Raw genomic sequence first — 18,944 nt, 5'->3', positions numbered from 1 at the left:
AATGGTTCAAAACCTCTATTTTTCTACAGCATGCTGTGGAAGACAGACAGCTGTTTGCATATAGAGCTCAGAAATCATCCTCAAGTTCCTCCTCACTGCCAGTGCCAGGGTCCTATATCCTGCTGCAATTTAGGCATGTCAGCACATTTCCTCACCATTCTGCATCCCTACAGCATGAGAGCTGTAAACCCCATCGATATGTGTTTCCTTCCACTTGTTAAGGCAGATCCTCCTGGTGTCTTGAGCTTTAGATCAGGTAGCTTTTCATTCGAATTGCTTTTGAGATCCAGCTGCCAAAAGAGAATTTGACACCTGCTTCCCTCTTTGCAAATTTCTCTTTTCAGACAAAAGTTTGATGATGCTTCTTGAAAAGGGGTTCCTTTATGACCTCCACTTAATTGACTAACTCATTTATTTCTCATCTTCTTGGCCTTCCACCTGCTTCTTCAGAGATTTTGGAAATGGTTTACACTGGTGAATGTGCTAAAACTTAATGTCCAAAAAGCTCTTAACTAGAATTGCGAACAGTAGTTAGTACTTCCTAAGTGAAAATGCAATACAGGACAAGGTTAAAATCCTTCAGCAAGTATGTTTTGCATGAGAATTCTCCTCAGGGCTTGTGCCCTCAAAAGTAAGGCTCCCTCCTGGTCCATAGAATTCCTGTGCCAAGCAATCTTAGAAGATCAGGTCTGTATGTTGTTTCATCCCTCTGGCAAATTAATAGCTCCGTCTTGACTTTGCTCATGGAAGTATTTGCTTCCATTTCCTTTCAAGAAATAAATATCCTCCATCTTAAAAGGACCTTTAGGATATGGCCATATGGGGTAAGGTAACTCAACCCCCTACACAAATCCCCAGTGGCCAGAATTACCCCGACACGGAGGTGATCCCTGAAAGTCTGATAAAGGTATCCAAGAGCTGCATTTCATACTGGAGCCTTCAAGAATGAGCTGGCATATAGTTCCCAGCAGAAGAGCATTCCATTATCTATTGTAAAGCAATGGGCACTGTGGAAAATTATAAACAGATTTGGATTTTACGAAACCCCTAGCAATGAGGGTAAGAACCATGACGAAGCTTTCATTCTTTTATGTCATCTTCTCACCATCTTAGGTTTATAAAGCAACTAGTGCTTCAGTGGTCTGCATTTGATGAGATTTTCACATTCCATTCCAAGTCATTCCAGGTTGGATTTTTAGAGTCATATTTCTATTTTTCTTGCATCTTGATCTTCTTGCCTGAAGAGTCAGTCAGGATATATATTCAGAATCACAGCATATTCTGAGCTGGAAGGGACCCACAAGGATTATCAAGTTCAACTCTTATATGAATGGTCCACATTGGGATGGAACCCACAACTCTGGCATTATCAGTACCACACTAACCAGCTGAGCTAATCCCTTGCAGTGACAAACTTCAGTACAGCTATTTAATCACTACAGGTTGTCAGGCATAATTTCTTAAATTATGTACCACCTTACAGAAATTAAATGAGGTGTCACTGCATAGAACCTCACTTCAAGTACCATAAATTTTAAAAATTTTGTGTTGAAACATCTTCCTGAGCTTTCTCTGAGTTCATATAACTTGCAAACATAATTACATCAAAGATACCATTAGTGCCAAAGACCTTACAGTAAGAATAATTCCTAAGAATAAAAAAACAATTTCATAGCATTTGGATAAATTTTAATACATATTTATTTAAAATGCATTTTATTAAGTTATAAATACAATTTTTATATATATGTTATGACTTTTAAGAATCATTCTAATGGAAGTGACCCTTAAAAAACTATGGGACTGAGCTGAAGAAATTCTGGAAGTTGCACAATTCCATGCAAGAAAAAAAATATTGTTTATTTGATCATTTTCCATTTGTGATGAAGGACAATCAGGAAAGAATAGGGTGCAAGGCTGCTGTCAACCAGATTTGCAGCACATGGACATAGAGAACATACTGTGCCACTAACACACAGACACATACAATTGCAGAGATCAAAATTAGCCCAAAGTGTATTTGGAACATTGGAAAGGGAGAGGCAGGGAGTTGGGCATTTTACACAATAAAATAGCTATTTCAAGAAGTGATAAATATAAAAAACATTTTTAAAATTACTAAGTTAATTTCTGTGTATTCTCACTCAGAAGTGGAACACATCCATTGCATGGTGAATAATGAACAGCTTTGGGGAAATTGAAGAAATTAGTTGAAACTCAGTTGTCTAGTTCTCTCTATTTCACTTAATTGGTTTTTTTGTTCTTTTAACTGTATATTGCCTTCTCTAGAAGGCATACCACAGGAATTGTTATGCTGGGTTCTAGTCCATTTGATGTTCATGCAGTCTGTGTGCATTTCTGTCAGTGTTTGGTTGACTGAAGTATCTTTGATACTAAATAATCTACCATGACATCAAACTGAGTCAATTGTTCTATCTACCTGATGAGAGCAAAAGTGTGGTAAGCAAATGCAACAGAAGAATTTGGAACTGTTCCCCAGAACTGACCATGCAGACCTCTCCTATTCCTGTGAGATGTCTTCAGTTGATTCATTCAGCCGTAATAAATTCCAGAAGTTATCTATTGGGAGGATCAAAATGGAAGAAAAAAGAGCAGATTGAGGAAGAAATGTCATGGATCTTGCATTTCAGGTTTTTTTACTAACTGAGTAAAAGTCTTCTGCTGCCTTTTCATGAACACAAAGACAGGTTTGGAGGAGCCCCATAGCGATTTACCAGTAGAACTGAAACAAATTGGTACATACCTTAGAAGTACATCTGTTTTCTAAAGCTGGGTAGGAAGCTACCCAGAAAGATGTATATTAGCACTTCCTGCAGACACTGCTGGAAGCTGGAAAGATCTTTTTTTCTTTTGCCACATATTCTGTGCCTCTATGAAATCACTTTGAAATGTTCTGGTTTGTTAATAAATCTAATCCCAAGAAAAGAGGCTTGACAGAAAGGAAAATCAGAGTTTATTCTGTCTTTCCAGTTATTGAAAGTGCCCTCTGACTCACAGTTCATTCCTAGATCTGTCAAGCCTCTCTTGCTCCATGCAGCAGGATAGTGGTTCAAGGGCCAGATGATGGGGAAGAAGCCACTGAGGGCTCTGAGAGGGACCACACCACACAAATTCCTGAGATAAGGGCCAAACTGTGGGACAATGAGAAGAGGGAGAAGATTATCCATTCCCGTGCACTGACAGCTGACAGACATGCACAGATAAATACTGCCTCTGAAACCTGGTGCTATTTTTGCTACCAGGTGAGAAATCAGGGCGTTCATTTGCAATTTCCATGTCGTTCGTTTTTAGACAATGGATGTGTCATCATTGCAAAATGGAATTTGGGGTTTTTTGGAAAAGAAATCAACACTTAAGTCATACTTTTGAGCAAGTCAAAAGACACCCAAGGGTATGATTGCCTTGTATGCTGTTCTTTTTAATAAGGCAAAGGAAAAGCATCACTGGATGGGTTCATAATCATCTGCTGCTTTAATGCAGACAATCGAAGAAGTCTCCTTACTGATGGCTGTAAATTCATCATTATGGATACCACTCAGAGTCATTTGGCATGACATTTTTTATGCATAGAACAGAAAAGTGCAGTATTAGCTCCTGAGTGATTGGATGGGTTGTACATCCATTAATGTGCATAACAGAAAATGTTTCCAAGCTCTGACTTATCTCTCCTACACAAACTGAGAAGATGCAGATTGACTTGCTGCTGTTTACTCAAAATTTTAGTGCATTTTTTTCATTCTGGACAAAGCCTTGTCTATTTGGGAACCTACTATCATCATGTATTGTAGATTTTACTGCTGACTCTGAGATTGTAGCAGTCTGGCTATGTTCACATATTATGAAATTTAGTGGATGGCAGGGAATAGTTGCACTAACCCCATAATGAATAAATGTTTCTCAGTTCACTGCATTGGGAAATGAAGGAATTGGTAGATCAGAAGCCCAGAAAATCTGGAAATATGTTTAATCAAATTTTTTATGCACCCAATTGTTAGTTCAACCTGGTAAAAATCCATGTGTCATTCATCTGAAAACTGCAGAATTAGTCCACCAAGAATCTATCATAACATAAAAACAATAAAAGTAAAACAAAACACTTTATGCTCATTTTCATAATAGACCACCTTTTTCATTTAAGACATTTTGTTTCGAAATGTAGCTAGATTAAATTTTCCAGAAAAAAAAAAGAAATTTCATTTTCCATTTTAGCCAACTCAAAAATATACATTTTCCAGCTATTCAAGTGAAATAAAATATACATTATTCAAATTCCCTGGTCTGTAGTGTGTCTTCCTGTTCATGAATTGTTCAGGAACTGGTCATAAATTAACTGATCACTTAATTTATACAAGCACTTCATTGATCAAATTACATGAAGAAATCTCAGCCAAGAATGTATCAACTAATTGTTCACTTAGGATATTTATTTGACTGTGATATAGAACCATCACTTATATGAGTGGTGTCATGTTTGCTCCCCTGCTGATTATAAGGGTTTGTTTTTTTCAGACAGGAAATACCAAATATTAAAGTAAATATCAAATATCAAGTAATGGCGTCTTTTATATGTGAATTATCAGACAAATAATCATTAAATGTTTATGACATATGCAAATTTTCCATCTAGACAGCAGCATTATCTGCATTTAAGCCATTGACACATTTTCAGAACTCCAAACCAATATCTTTTATTTAATAATATGCACAAACTAGAATTTATAGGAGAGACCTAGATTATAAGAATGCTCTTAAAAATAGTAAACAAAAAGCCTAAATTTTAGCATTTAGGCTTCCAATATAAGCAATAGGGAGAACTCAACCCTTCCTCAGCTGCCAGATAGTGAGGACACTCACTTAAAGGAGAATATTCTGGTACAAGCCCAGCCCATGTCCATGGATCTGAACTGGAAATTCCATAACCTGGACAATGTCATAGCCTGTGAAATACAGAAACCATTTTCTCGGAACTTTAAGGGAAGAGGCACTGGTCAGCACTTGTGGCAAATGGTTGGAGAAAGACTGTTCACTTTCCTAGCAAAGCTGCTTACTGAGGATATAAAACAGCTGCGTTACAGTGTGAAGCAAAATATCAGGTGCATGCCATAACTGTGAGGCCACTATTTAATTCCAGATGACCAGCATTCTTCTTGATTTTATTCTGACCAGAAAGGCTATTCTGACTTGAGAAAGCTTCCCAACATTTAACCAATACATTCCCTCATAAAAGTACTAACTCACCAGATATTTACACACTCTCCAAAAAAAACAAAACAAAGAAAAAGAGAAAAGAAAAGAAAAGAAAAGAAAAGAAAAGAAAAGAAAAGAAAAGAAAAGAAAAGAAAAGAAAAGAAAAGAAAAGAAAAGAAGAAAAAAGAAGAAAAGAAAAAAAAGAAAAAAAGAAAAGGAAAAGTTTTATCTAAAACTTTAAGGTCAGCTCTAGGATAGATTTTTGGACTCGTAATTGCTTTCATTGTCTGACTGGTCAACACAGTTACTTATCTTCCCCTGGTGTGCATATGACCAAGTGTTGTGTAGGCAGGCGTGCTGGCCAATAAAACCTCAAAAAGCAGTGAAACATTCCCATCAGTGCAAGCAACAGTTCTCAGTATAAGTAATTGTCTTGTCATATCTCCCCAGGCCCATTCTTTTCCTTTCTCTCTCTCTCTCACTTGAATTTCCTCAGAAATGTTCTTTCTCCATCAACAAAGCCTCATGTTACTTCTCTGCAGCTCTGCTGCCCTCCATTCTAAAATCTGGCATTACATTGAAACTTCCAAGAATTCCATTCTCTGAAGCATTATGAGTCACACTGTAGTCCTCAGCAATATTTTTAAAACACCAATGTTTTTTTAATCACTCTTGAGACCCACAGAAGAAAGTAAGGATATTATCTTGCTAACTTACAGTCGTGGTTGTTTTTTCTATTGCCACCCACACTCTCTCATCTTTCTCCAGATACTCTGCTCCAGTCTCTCAATAGTGCAGGCATATGGTATTCAAGCATGCCAGAGTCTGACTTCAAGTTTTAGTCATTTTTCTTCCTGTAAAAAGGATGGAGGGACATTGAGCCTATGACCATTTGAGAGCTTTCTTTATGGGAGAGTTTTATTCAGGTTTATACTTTACAAAAATTATATGCTATAATGTAAAACTAACAAAGAAACTTCAGGTCTAAGCCATAATTCATCTTATCTGAATCCCAGCAATGCCATGTGTCTGGTATGTCAGAGGCAACACAGAAATCACTGGTCCAGCTGTGAACATAGGAAGGGGAGAATTTATGCCTGCTTCTGGCTGTGATTTTTAAAAAAAAGCATTTTAACACAGGAGATGGTTATCTTCAGGAGCTGCAGTTGTAAATACTATCCCTGATAAGAAAAAAATAAATCTTTTTTCTACTGTTTGAAGAACTTTCCATTTTAATTAGAAAAAAGAATCCAAGTTACTAAGCTAGAATAAAGTTATCTGTTCATTTTCATTGTGTTTCAATATTTGCTCCTTTTATTTTTTGAGCACGAGAGATGAGGCAGCTTCTATTACAAAAGAGTTATTTGCATGTTAGGACTGAAGTTCCACAAATTGCTGTTTTCTGCTGTGCAGATGCTCATGTGACACACTGAATAAATAATAAATATACCTTAAGGTAAGCACACAACACTGGACAATGGGTGTTCAGTAAAGAAGATCCCTAAAGACAATAGTTATCTGAGTTCTGCAGAGATCAGCTTTTGCATGAAGCACTTGAGGATGACTGGCTGCCCCATGATAGTTTTTAGACAAAGCTGCCAGGAAATAAGAGGATGAAGAGACCTAGATTCTAAATTACCAGCTGATCATGTGAATAAAGTACATACTTAGGTCTCAAAAGTTACTGAAAAATGGTCAGTGAGCTTGCCTGTGCAAGAGATGGTTGAGAGAACTGTGAAAATAAACACATCATTGAGGAATGAAGGTAGGATGAGTGAGATTTACTTAAGAAGAAGTGAGAACAGTGTTAAATGAAATAGGAAAGAATCCATATTAAATAGTAGCATTAATGCAGTAAGCCAGGAAGCTATGAGTGATCAAGACTCCTCAAGAATCACAGTCAGACACGTTTACTCATGTATTTATTTGTCTACATAAAACAAAACACAATCATACTGAAACTGCTCATTTTACATCCAACTCATACAGGGCTTTTCTGTCTCACTGCCTCATACCAAAAGGTGTGGAAAAGCAATAAACCTGCTTTTCATTTTGGTAGGATTTTTCTTCTACTCTGTTTGTCTCTAAGAAACCTTACCAATTTTTTTATTTGATTGTACCAATATTAAAATTTAGAGTAAGTTTTAACTCGTGGTCTGCACCCAAAGCAGTGTGGCCAGCAGGTCAGTGGAGGTGGTTCTGCCCCTCTACTCTGCCTTCATGAGACCCCACCTGGAGTTCTGCATCCAGCCCTGGGGTCCTCAACAGGAGAAAGACATGAACCTGTTAGGGTGAGTCTAGAGGAGAGCCACAAAAAGGATCAGAGTGTTGGAGCACCTCTTCTGCAAAGAAAGGCTGAGAGAGCTGGGGCTGCTCAGCCTGGAGAGGAGAAGGCTCCAGGAAGAATTGATTGTGGACTTCCAGCACCTAAGTGGTGCTTGTAAAAAGGAGGGAATGCAACTTTTTACACAGGCAGGACAAGGGGGAATGGCTCTAAAAGAGGAGAGGTTAGATATAAGGAAGATATTTTTTACCCAGAAGGTAGTGAGACACAGGAACAGGCTGCCCAGAGAAATTGTGGATGCCTCATTCCTGGAAGTGTTCAAGACCAGGTTGGATGGTGTTTGGAGCAATGTGGTTTCGTGGAAAGTGGCAGGGGGATTGGAACTCGATGATCTCTAAGGTTCCTTCCAACTCAAACAATTCTATGATTCTAAGATGCTATAACTACCAGGCCAAGACATTTAAAAATTGCTTTACTCACTGTGGGCGTTTTTAAGATAACAAAAGAAAAATTTCTAGGAATTAGGTCAAAATATTAACACATTTATTAGCCTAATGTTAAGCTTTTAAATGCCTTTTTTAGTCTCCCTCATGTCAGTAAAGTTGTTAATTCTCAGTGACAGATATCCACAAATCTCAGTGAATGAGTATGAGCTACAACTCAACCAAACATCACACTATCTAAAAAAATTCATGTCATTATAGATTCAGGAGCCTATTTAAATACAGGCATCCAGTTTTGAATGTTTGTCATAAGAGTGTAGCAGTGATGAGCTCAAATATTTGGTAACTGCTGATGTCATTGATGAGCTGCAGAGAATTTTCCACAGATGATGCTGTTAATAATAGAATACTTCCTTAAGCCACTTGTTTCTTTGTTTTTATTATTTCTAAGAAAAATTATATCCTCACCATCTCTGAACCCCCATCAGTGTGATATTGTGCCTTGGGCAGAAAAGACTCTAAGAGCAACCTGTGGGCTGGGCAGCACACCTCAGGCTTAGCAAGGAGAACGTCATCAGTCAGAGAACAAGAGCTGAGGCTAAAGATTCAGAGGTGACTCTGAATCATTCTCCTGAATGATACTTCATACTACCCCTTACTGGCTTTTCAGGAATAATGTCAGAGGTGACTCTGAATCATTCTCCTGAATACTTCATACTACCCTTTACTGGCTTTTCAGGAATAATTAGAAACAGGCAGCAGTTACACCATTTCTATAAGTTTGAGGCGAGCTGAAAATCAGAGTTGAATTGTTTGTTGCTACGTTTTCAACAGCAGAAAATGTCAAGAGCACAGGCAATTTCCAACTGAATTTACCGGTGCTTTTTTCAGGGCTCCACAGGCAGAAATGCCAAGTGACACAATAGGGAAATCCAGCACAAAGTATGAAGTATAAAGGCCTGACAATGAAGATTGTTGTGAAATTTAGAAACGTGATACTGATGTGAATGTGCGTGTCTCTAAAGCAGTCTCTTCTATTACAGATCTCAGATGTGTATATGCCAGATGAAGCTGAGTGAGAGCCAAAGCCTACATTAATTTTCTTTCTATAAAAGTTGGATACATATGTATCTGAAAATCAAAACACAGAAAATAATATCAGAGAGCACATAAAGACAAGGCTATTTAATTAGTTACGGATTAGTAACTAATTAGTAGAGATGCAGGACTTTATCTTAAATGATTTTTTTTTTGTTTCATTTTGTTTTCCTTGCATAAAATAAACTTCTGGAATTTGGTTTTCATTATAAGCATTATTTAATGAGCTCACTAGTGCTAATTATTTAGTCAGAAAAATAAGTGGTATTTTGTTCACTTTTGCCTTCTTTTTCTATGAAAAAAACAAAGAAGCAAAATAGTACTGGGGGGAATCAAAGGGTAAGCATCCAAATAATTTAGAAGATAAAGACTGCATATTTTAACAAGTCTACCCTAGTATGGCAATATGATGGGAGTTACAGCTGTGACAGAGATTTTAACTGGAGAAGAATCAATGCAGATCTGCAGATGGAAGTCATGTCTCAAAAATGTATTAGGCTTGTCCAAAGGAGCATGTGGATAAGACAATCTGGTAACTGCAGCATTGCAATTCTATACTCTTGTGCATATATCATGGATTTCCATGGAGCTTGGGGAAAATTCACCAGCCTTTAAGAGAGCAAAGTTACCATGGCACAAGAGGAATGGTCCTTTTGAGTATTATTACCTTTTTTCAAGTTAGGAGGGAAAAGAGGGGATGAGCAGCCAGCTGTCAGAAGGGAAGAAGCTGCTCACAGTGTGTTACAAGGTCTCTGCTGGAATCCCTGCTCTCCAGCCTGCTCCTGAGTAACCTCAGACACGGAGCAAATAGAAACTTTGTACATTCTGTTGACCATCCAAAATCGCTCAGGACAGTCAAAACCAAAGTTGTGTGAGGCAGAGTACAGAAGCACCTGGCAGTCCCAAATCACTTGATGGTAAAGTGACAGATGAATTTAAATGCCATTTGTAAGTAGGAATGAAAAAGGTGTGTACGCATTTTTGCACATAATGCCTGCCTGATATAACTCTGAACAACAAAGTCTACAGAGATTTTAATTACTTAATTAAATGAAATATTAATTTATATCCATGATTCAGGGTAGTCCTGACCATGCCTTTTAATTTCATTGGTGTCTTTTAGACTACCACAGTATTTTTTATAATTCCATTTGGAGATTAATTTTCTCTGTCTTTAAGTGCTTCATAAATACAAATTAATTATCTTTATAAACTATACAACTATAATAGAATGAAAACTGAGATATTTCAGTTAAAGGAATTACACAAAATGCTAAAAATATGTCAGATAATTCTCTACCAGAAAACTGTCACTTCCATTGAACCCTTTCTTCAAAGAAATTAAATTAAATTTATGCATTTCTTGCTAAAGTGGAAAAAACTTTTTAAATTTATTTCAATCAGACATTTCTGGTAAAAAGGTTCAAATTTTCACATTCTAAAAAACTGTAAGTGTTTAAACTGGAGGTCTTTATTTTAACCAAACGGTACAATTCAAACAACTCAAAGTAGTTTTAAATTGTATCTTTCTTTTCATTTTTTCTTTTTTTTCTTTTTTTTCTTTTTTTTTCTTTTTTTTTCTTTTTTTTGAGATTAATTTCTCTTTCTTGTTCCCACTTCGGGCGACTTTATTTTACAAAATTTGGGGGTTTTTTGACAAACACATTCATTCACTGGCCAAATCAGGATCTGTTTGTCCATTACATCTTGAGTAGACAGCACCACAAAACCTGCCTTTAAGAAATTCTTAATATCTTCTGTGTAGGAACATTACCTGGCTAGAATTACCTCTTCATATATTAACTTTCCTGGGCAGAGTAGGTCCTTGTTGATTATTGTTCCCTGAAATATCTTTCAAGAGGTTTGTGTGCTTGTAGTAGATACTGAAACAAAAACTGAAGTGTCCTGCCCCAGACAAACCTAGGCTGAAACTAGAACTTTTACTGATAAAAGATGAGGAAAATACTGAGGAAAACTCCACCTAATTTTAATAGAGGACTATATATTAGTCTTCAAGTTTTTGGTAGTAAAGCACTGAACCATGGTCTGAAAAATTGGCTTCACCTGCTCAGTCAATCTGTAATTCTACATACAACCCAACTAAAGCTCTAGGCATATGAATAGTTTGTATAAACTACTGGGTTTAGATTTCTTCAGCTGCTGTTCTTTATCCTTGCAGGCCCTCTGTTATGTATGAACTTAAAATGTCTTAAAATAACTCCATGTACTAAAAAATGCCTGGAAAGGACTGCATAACCTGGAGAAAAAAATGTTCCTAGTGTAAATAAATACCTGAAGGTGTGCAGATTTTCAGTGGTGCCCAGTGAACAGGAAAAGAGGCAAGGGTACCCACGGAAACCAGGGAGTTTCCATCTGAACATCAGGAAACTGCTTTTCCTGTGAGGGTGACTGAGTGATGGCACAGGTCTCCCAGGGAATTTGTGGAGTCTCTATCCATGAACATACTCAAAAGTCATTTGGACATGGACCTGGGCTAGTTTCTCCATTTGCTCCTGCTGCAGAAAGGGGGTGGCACCAAATGAGCTCCAGAGGTTCCTTCCAGCCCCAATCATTCCGTGATCTGTGATTCTGTGAAATATCACTCAAATTGACAAAATATTAAAGAGGAAAAATGAAAGAATAAAGGAATAATTAAAACAATCATCTTAAACAAGAAAACTAAGGAAAATACGCCTGAGCAACTAGACCAGCAGAATCTAAGTGGTACATTTATTTATAACAAGTACTTAATAAACAGCTAGGAAAAAAATATAAACTGGAAGGAGGGCATATGCATCCACAGATCACAAAATAATTACTTAGATAATTTATGAACCACTGACAATTAAACTGGTGTGTCAAGAGGTACAGGTACTGAGAAATGAAAAAAAATTCCAAAGAGAGAAATACAGTTAATACTTTTCACCAGGAAGTCCAAGGAATTCCAGTACTTGCTTTCCACTATCTCTTCTCCTTCCAGAAAAGCAATTGGATACATGGAAAAAAAATTATGGACCCAATAAGAGACCAAGAGCAGACTAGAACCATAAGCAACAGTAGAAAACTAATAGGATCAAAAGATCACAAGATGAGTCAGGTTGGAAGGTACCTCTGAAGTTTATCCAGTCCACCCTCCAGCTGAAAGCAGGGTCAGCTGTGAGATCTGACCAACTTATTCTTATGCAGTTTGGTCTTGAAAATCTTTAAGGACTGCACAATTTCTCTTAGCAACCTCCTCCACATATCCTGATATGTTCTTGACTGACCAAACTGATTTTTCCTTAAATCCAGCCTGACCTTGTCTTTTTTCAACTTCTGCCCATTATCTCTAACCATCCTATCGTGCAGCACTGGCCCCATCCTCCAGGATCCCCTGAAAGCCATATCCTCTCCATGTTGAACAAGCCTCAGCTTCTCCTCCTGAGGCAAATCCTTCAATCCCTGACTATCTTGGTGGCCCTTCACTAAACTTGCTCCAGTTTTAAATTGCACTCACAAATCCTGGGCAAGGTGTACAGCTCACTCACTTCAGAGACAACCATAATGCACTGATGAATAGACTTTTTAGAACAGTTTGGAAATTTACATCTAAGAGAACTGATAATATATAAAAGACATTATTTGAAAATATTTCTCTATTCAGGAATGAAGATAAAGAATTCCTTAACTTTTAATGAGCTTGAATTCTCACTTACACAATTACATTTAAGAATCTAGTTGCATTTCTTAACAAGGATAGATTTCAGCACATGTTAAAGCACTTTCCTGAATCTGGGCAAGAGTTGTTATATGTAAAATACAACCTCTAGCTGGACTCTATATCTGATTACAGTGCCTTTCAAAACTTTACCCACAAATTATTCATATTTTCCCAAACCCTTACAAAGCCTTATGATCTGCAAAGTAATTAAAAGACCAAAGCAAAAGGTAATGGAAGAACATATATCAAGTTTGGAAAGAGGTGGTACCAAATGCAACAGAGTTCACTCACTTAAGTATTACTTAAGATTTCCATTAGCTATCCATGGTGACAGATAAACAGCACTTATATTTGTAAATTACGTTGTGCCATTATAAATGTTAGTGAAAAGAGTGAAATACTTTGCAAAGGAGTCTGAAAATATCAGACTATGGAAGCCAACACTGCTTGCCTTGCTGATACAAAATTCCTATTAAAACAATAAGGTGTGCAGAATTTGGCTTCTGGAAATAGGAAATAAAAGGAACAAATCCAAAGCTCACTGAAGTCAAGAGGAGACATTCTTCTGACCTCAATGGGCTTTGGATATCACCCAAAATGAGATTCATTCTGGAAAAATGCAAGCTGAAGGAAATAATAATTCAAAAAGATCTGGGAGAGAGATGTTTGGAAAACCTGGAAATCAAAGAATACCTAGGAGATTTTGTGTAATATATGATACGTGACAAGAGCTTATGAACACTGTTACAAGACTTTTCTAAAACCTTATTAGTCTAGAAATGAAGAAAGAATGGATGATAGAAGAAAACAAATTTAATCCAATTAGGGAGCAGAAGTTGTAGGGATACCATATCACAGTGCAGGAAGGTTGTTTTGTATGGAATCTAAAATGTGACAAGCATCAAATAAAAACACATCACCAAAGGTAGTTGTCCCATTTAAGAAACCACTAACTTCTCAGCTGTTTTCCCAGATACAAGTCTGCCAGTATCTGCAAAGGTCAAATGCACAGATTGTTTGCACTTAGGAATCCAAGTTCAGCCTTCATTGTGACACAAGTGTCACATTTGTAAGGTGGTCCTCTTCTCGTTTCAGTGATGGAGGTTGACAGAGACTTTTAAGATTCCATCTTTCCCATTATACACAAACACCCAGTGCTAATCCAAGGATGTCCTCCTTTGGTGGAAGGACACCCCCTTTCAACCTCCTGTACACGTTGCTGCTGTCAGATGGAGAAGAGGTTTCAAGGATATACACACACCTCAGTGAAATGAAGGTCTGACCTTATTGTCAGCATCAAATAGACTCGACATGCATGTCAGAAATTCTCAGGATTCCTGTCCTCAACAATTATTTCCTACAATTTCATTGATGAGAAGTGGATAAGGGCATCTGTAAGCATGTGCTATATGGCAGAAGATGATGAAGGTAGTTTCCCCCCAAGCTGGTCTGCTGAAAGAAGCACCAATTCTGTCTTATTGACCGAAAGAACCTTAGAATGGTTTGCAAAAAAAGTAAACTGGTCATACTGAAAGACTGGCAGGCTGACTAATGCATCTACTAAAGTTCAGAATGGCTTGATCCTTCTTCTCTGCCACTGCTGTTGCTGTTGAGGAGAGGAATACTTTATTTCTCACCAAAATAACCAAACAAATCACTCAAACCCAAATTGCAACACAAACCATGTGTAGCTCAACAAATATGTGGCACTGCAATTTACTGCTTCATTGGTCCTATTGGTTCTGTATAATTTTTTGTAAGACTTAGATAAGTGAAGACAAGCAGAAATTTCTGATAAATAACTATAACATGATTGTGATAATGATGACAAAGCTCCAGGTTAATCTAGATTGTCCTAAAGTTCATACACTGTAGATTATATGTTATTTAGTACTATCATTTCTGGTTTAAAATCCTTCTATTCTTAGATTTTTAAAACAAGAATTTTTTTTTGGAATTGTATAGTTGACTCTTCAGAGAAAATGTTGGACAACATTTCGTTTTGAAATATTCATCCTTATGCTTCATATATTCTTGGACAACTCACATTTAACGCTCGATAGCTTTTGCTAGAAAATTATGCCTCAACATGACTGCAATTCTTTCAGAGGTCTCAATCCTGTGAAAGCCTGAGCACTAATTTTGATCAGTTCTCAGGATTTTTCTGAATCTAATCTTTTGTAATGTCATAAAAAGTATGATGGAATGAAATCACAGAGAAAGAATTAATTCTCATGGGCAGGAAGAAAAAGGGGCGCATGGATTTTAAAAGACAAAGATTGTAAAGAAAGTTCTACAATAAAAATGGGGAAGGGGAAATTGTGGATAACATGACATACAAGAGAACCCTTCTGAGTTAACTGCTTTGGAAAATCTTTTTATAAATCTTCAGTATGTTTTTTAGAAAGTAGAGCCCTATGCTCTTACTCTAAATCCTCCCTGATTTTATAACATTGATACTGGAAAAATCAAATCTCTTGCCTGAAAGCTATAGTTTCAATTAACAAGGATGTTAAGCTTTTTTTTTGGATACATGAAAAGAGTGACAGGATTATAGACCACCAAATTGATGGTATTTTAAGAATCTGACAGGCTCAGCACCATGTGCCATTCTAGCTTCTCTGTGTATCCTTTGTGGTTAAAACTCTTAAGCACTTTAAATTCTTTTGGTCAGTATTTTTTTCCTTTTAGGGGAGACAACTAGAAGCACATTCCAAGTAACTATTTATGGTGTACAGAAAATTATAAGATACTAAAATCACCTCTTTGAAGGTGTTTCCAGGCGTTGTATAGTAAAACAAATATTTTATTTGTACAAAAAAAAAAGTTGTTGTTTTAAATCTAAAATATAATTATCTGTGTTCCAAATCAAATGAAAGACAGAAACAGCACAAACACAGAGCAAAATAGTACATGTCAAATCCTAAAGCCTTTACTTGGACAAATCTCCCATCAAGCTTTGGTGGCAGCTTTGCCTGATGAAATATGGCTGAGCCAGACCTGAAATAAGCTAAAATTTAAGAAACCACATGAGTGGAATAAGTTATGGAACAACAAATGAAATATTTATTTTTGTTGTCTGGGAAATAATGACAATTTAGTGCATTATTAGTATGAAAGTAGAAGTCCACTAAGCCAGCAGTCCTCAGATACATTTATCCAGATACAACAGAGGACCAAAAAGATGCTTGAAGAAGCAGATGACTTCCCAGAATATTTGATACAGGCTGGAAGAAATATGCGAACAAATTTTTCAAATCATCAAGCTCTGGCAAAAAAAAAAAACCCTGCCTGTAGCTTTGCATAACTTCATTTAAAAATGGCTCCGTCCTCTCGTGTTTCTTCTTTTCCAAAGAATAAGACAAAACTGTGGACTGGTCCTGTGCAGATGACATCTGCATGTTGGGGTTTGTGGTGGGAAAGAGGCCAAAGTGGCTGTGCTGGAGCCAGGAAACACACCTGGAAGCAGGTTCCTTGGAGCCTGGCACCTGGGCAAGAGCTGGTTTCACGCAGCCCAGCAGAGTGTCCCACTGGGCAGAGCAGCACACTGGGAGACAGGGAATGAGAGGGGCTGCCAACCACCTGCAGCTGGTATATCAGGTCATGCAGCAGGAGACAGATTCTGGCAGTGTGCTAGGAAAGTCTGTAAGACATACCCCTATCTGTGGGGGTGAGTGGATTCTGGAGCCAAATCTATGAGTCTCACACTCGGTGCACAAAAACTTAGCAGCTCAGATGGATGGGTAAAATCTGTATCAGTGTAGAAACTGCATGGCATGAAAGCTTTACAGTTCTGCAGAGGAATCTGGTTCTGCTCTGTACCATCTGTGCACCAATTGTGTGGATTGTTTGTTGAGCTTTGTTTGGTTGGGTTTTTTCATTCGAGAAAGATACATAAGTCAGTAAAAAGAATGTACTTCAAGTCAGTTTAATTCCTGAGCTATTCTTTTTGGACCTCGCCACTTCTGATTATAGGTTCAAATTTTGTGCAAGAGTTAAAAAGTTGATTTGTGCCTAATTAATGTTTTCTGAAATTTATTTAATTTCAAAGAGAACAATTTAATTTCAAACTTTGCTCAAATTAGACGGGAAAGTAGAAAAACTCTGGAAATACAGAAAATGTAAGATTAGAGATATGCTTTTCAATGTTAGATCCTTACAGCTGACAGTATAATTCTGTGTGCATGTAATACACTTACAGTCTGTTGAAACACAGTGACCATGTGATAGTAAATATTTGGCAGAGCCAGACCATGAAGTGGATGCTTCCATTAGGTTTGTGCTTATACCAGTACTGATATGATGCATTTGTTTGCATGTATTCTTACAATACGCACACAAATTAGACTGAACGATTCTTAGCAACAAGGAAATGCAGAAAGAACAAAATAATATAAGCTTATACATACATTAAACATTTATATAACAATGCACGTTCCATGCTCATAACAATAAACACATTTTAGTCCAGGAGCATGCAGTAAACACATTTCAGATGACAATTTTAAATTAATGTCCACAGGTACTCCAAACATACTGTGGCACTCTTGGAATGAAATCCGAGGCTGTTAAAACAAATAGGAGTCTTGTTTAATCGGGATTTTGCAGACTGCAGAAGTCCAGAGGAGGATCCAAGGGAATCCTTGAGGAAATTTAAGATCATATGACATCAAGGTGAAAAAAGGTGTCGCTCCTATCTCTCCAGAGGCTTTTCTTGACTTACAGGAAACACAGCACCTTATGCTCTCAATCAACTGAAAGCATGATGGACTAAGACTTGCATAAACATTGGTAAATGTCTTACAAGAATGTTTTTTAAAATCATGATGTTCTTTTCTGGCTTCTGGGGTTTTGGCAGGAACTCCAGTCTCTAGGCCCTTTTCTGTGTACACAATTTAATGATGGGCTTGATTAAGAGACAGTAATTCCCAAGAGGTTTAACTATCTTACTTATTGACATGAACAATGCCAAAATAAAATGGTTACATCACAGATTAATGAAAATTCACAGATGCAAAAGCATGATGAATTCTTTATTTTTCAGGTTTCATTTATTTCTATTGTTTCCCAATATAAGCAACAACCAATCTGGCTTTGCAAGACCTTTTGCCAAACAACAAGTAGCAAAAACGTCAGCCTCCATCTGCCCATGAGGGAATTACATTGAGGTCCAGTTATATTTGTCCCAGTAACTCTGTCTGCCAAGCGAGCCAGCTTCCCTCAAATGAGAATTTAAAGGAAGAACACAGATGTTGGTTCTGGGATAAGCTAAGACAAGACTGCAAAGGCAAATTCTAGACAGTGAACTCTGTTGCCGGGTAGTTCAGGAGTCAACCTCAAAGGAAAACAAGGCAATGAGTTCATAAAAATGAACTTGTTGACCTCCTACACAGGATTACAAATTTACAGCGAGGTCAGTAGGATTTTTAGGCATATAATATATCTCAGGACAGGACTTAATATGTTTTCAAAACTGGCTTTTCATAACTGAAAGGCAATATAAAGAAAACATCCTTGACATCCCCTGTATTTAACTAATGACACTGAACTTCAGACCAATTGACTATTTTCTTTCTCCACTCCCTGGCAGTCAAGGAGAAGAACCCTCTCCTATGACTTTACATTCCATAAAAACTCAGTTTCCTGAAGTCCTTTCTCTTGCAGGAGAAAGTGGAGATGATCCACAGCCTGCAACTCTACCATATATTTCTTTGCTGGAATAAGAAATGTTTTTAGATCAACAACTTAAGAAGCCAATGGAGCATCTGTGTGCCAACATTTAAGTCTCTTTTCATCTGTGAGAATTCCATGCTTGCCTTCTCATAGGAAGATGGCCAAAATCTCCCAGATAGGAGTTTGTGGCAGAAATCTACAAGTTTGGATCACTAATTACTGCTTTTGAATATATATTTTGAATGATATCATTGTACATGAATACATTATTGTGTATTTCTTGATTTCTCTTTTATTATTTCCTTCAGTTTGACCTCCATCTGAATTCCAGTTTATTATGAAATTTTGAATGTTTTATTTTTCTTCCTTTTTCAGTCTTATGGTTGTTCTCATTCTGGCATTTAGTGACTTTTCCCTTCACTTGTTCCTTTGTATTTCTTTAAGGCAACGAGCCATTCCTGTGGTGCTGGATGGGGAAAGTTGCCAGCAAAATTTTTGGTGCACGTGCAGTAAAAGTCCTCTCCCCCAAATTCAGGTT

At 37.2% G+C, this 18,944-nt stretch overlaps 1 protein-coding gene across 1 annotated transcript in view; it reads left to right on the top strand.

Annotated features, from left to right (window-relative positions):
- The window catches only part of LOC120503824 (translation initiation factor IF-2-like), a 92,883-nt gene extending 75,494 nt beyond the window's left edge, over positions 1-17,389 (top strand). The window contains exon 3 of the mRNA XM_039712833.1: positions 17,256-17,389. The gene's annotated coding sequence lies outside the window, so the exon portion shown is untranslated. The remainder of the gene's footprint in view (positions 1-17,255) is intronic.
- The last annotated feature ends 1,555 nt before the right edge of the window (positions 17,390-18,944 follow it).

This window comes from Passer montanus, unplaced genomic scaffold, assembly GCF_014805655.1.
Source record: "Passer montanus isolate IOZ18808 unplaced genomic scaffold, ASM1480565v1 scaffold27, whole genome shotgun sequence".
NCBI lineage: Eukaryota > Metazoa > Chordata > Aves > Passeriformes > Passeridae > Passer > Passer montanus.
Note: the sequence above shows the minus strand (reverse complement) of the source record. Positions and strands in the feature narration are given on the sequence as shown.